Source organism: Tiliqua scincoides, chromosome 4 (assembly GCF_035046505.1).
Source record: "Tiliqua scincoides isolate rTilSci1 chromosome 4, rTilSci1.hap2, whole genome shotgun sequence".
In the NCBI taxonomy this organism is placed as follows: domain Eukaryota; kingdom Metazoa; phylum Chordata; class Lepidosauria; order Squamata; family Scincidae; genus Tiliqua; species Tiliqua scincoides.
Window position 1 is genome coordinate 89,290,808 of NC_089824.1, and position 2,146 is coordinate 89,292,953.

At 42.9% G+C, this 2,146-nt stretch overlaps 1 pseudogene; it reads left to right on the forward strand.

Annotated features, from left to right (window-relative positions):
• Nucleotides 1-1,323: 1,323 nt before the first annotated feature.
• LOC136650425 (5S ribosomal RNA) lies at nt 1,324-1,445 on the forward strand (annotated as a pseudogene).
• Nucleotides 1,446-2,146: the final 701 nt, after the last annotated feature.

Genomic DNA, 2,146 nt, shown 5'->3' on the forward strand with positions numbered 1-2,146 from the left:
ATAAATTACATTATCCACAGATTGTTCCATTCCAGGAACCCCCAGGTTAAGGAAATCCGCAAGTTTCAGGGCCCGCAGATCCTGAATCCGTGGCTGCAGTGGGCCCACTGTATACTTATGTGTTATAAAGTATGATGGTAAAAAGAGGAGCTTGTTGAAATTCAGGAAGCAAAGGAATTTTAACTCAGGAATGTTATGGGGTGGAGAGAAGAAGGCATAAAGGTGATCTTGGAAACTCACGTTCAGGCAGATCTGTATAAGTGAACAGGGTGACAGTGTCTTTGAAGAATTAAGAAGCAGCACAGTGTTAAAAATGATGAAGTTGTCATACCCAAACATTAAGGGTATGTGGAATTTACCGTAAATGTTCTTTGTGACAATCTAGGATTGCCACCAAGTGTACACTCAACAGAAAGCTGTAGTCAGCCATAGCTCCCTGAAGAGCACACATTTGGAACATGTGCTTGCTATATTCATAATTCACATTTTGGGGTGTACACTTAATGAATCATTTAGTGCAGGGGTGCTCAATAGGTGGATCGCGATCTACCAGTAGATCGCGAGGCAAAATGAGTAGATCGCGGCGTGCCGACCCCCCCTTCAGGTGCCTCTGGGAGGAAACGCCAGGAGTAAGGCCCATTGTACTCAATGGGGCTTACTCCCAGGTAAGTGTGGCTAGGATTGCAGCCTCACAGCCTAATCCTAGGCATGTCTACGCAGGAGTAAGTCCTGTTATACTCAGTGGGGCTCAAGGTACACCAACATACATTGTACACATAAATGTTATATGTTATGATGGCGCGAACATGGTAAAAAAAACTCTGGTAGATCTCCGGGCCTTGCTGGGTTTCAAAGTAGCTCTCGAGCCAAAAAAGTGTGAGCACCCCTGATGTAGTGGGTGCTTATGACCTCAGGGGAGCTGCCTGAGTGCTGCTAATTGCTCAACTGCTGGGGGTAATGTGAGCAATCCAAGCTGCTTGGAAGGAGCCCTGGTGTTGTGACTCGTGCCCATGAAAGCATCAACATTTCAAAAGCTGGGACAAAGCTGGCACAGAACTCCACAATCTGAGCTCTTCTCTTGTGAACTGTGACTTCTCACACTGTCCCATTGGTGTGGAAAGGAGCAGGATCTTAGTGGCTCCCATGCTGCTGGAATAACACAAATTTTAGATGTACATGTCAGAAATGTCCATGTGTGACAAGAGATTTCAAATGTTTCAAAAGTGTTCTAAAGAATTTGGTTTAAAAGTGTCATTAATGTCTAATCTTGCAATCACCAGTATTTATTTTAGCTCATGAAGCAGTTCTGAAGATGCAGGGTGGCACCATATCTGTACTGTTACCCTGCACATGCCCAATCTCGTCTGATCTTGGAAGCTAAGCAGGGTCAGGCCTGGTTAGTACTTGGATGGGAGACCGCCTGGGAATACCGGGTGCTGTGGGCTTATACCATAGTCTTTCGAGACTGAAGATTGCCAACCAACTAATATCATTTATTTCAGAGGTAGAATCCCAATGTTCATGAGCATGCAAAAGGGGTGGGATTTCCTTCAACTCTCCCTTCTGTTGGCAATGCTTCATGCCATACTTCACAATATTCTTGGGGGGGGGGGAGGCTCTCAACCTTCAGGATTAGCTTTGGTAGTGGTGGTGGGCGCTGCTGAATGGATGATATGAATATAAGATATGCATATGAGGTAGATATGAGGAAGCTCTATTTCCATGAGCATCACAATAGATATTTTTCTGTGGATCCAAGCTAATGTGTTTATTTAGGTTTTTTCCCCTCTGAAGTGAGACAATTACTGTATTTAAGTGTTATTAAGTTACAGGAGTAGCTATTTGTTTCCTTGTCTTGTTCCAGGATAACAAAACCAGCTAGGCCCAATTTTTTTTAGGTTCAGACTCATTTCCGTGCAGAGGTTTTCTTTCAAATGTGTATAAAATGCACTAATCTTCAAGGGGCATAATATTACCTTCATTGTTTACTCTCAAAACATTTTCTTGCAGCCCATTGTTTTTGATGCACACCATATTCTAACAATTGAAACCATTCATTCAAAAGTCTTTTCCTTTTCTGGTCACAGATGCTTTTACAAAAAGGAAACATTAAGCATGTTAAATGAATCTAAATTAGACCTTATAG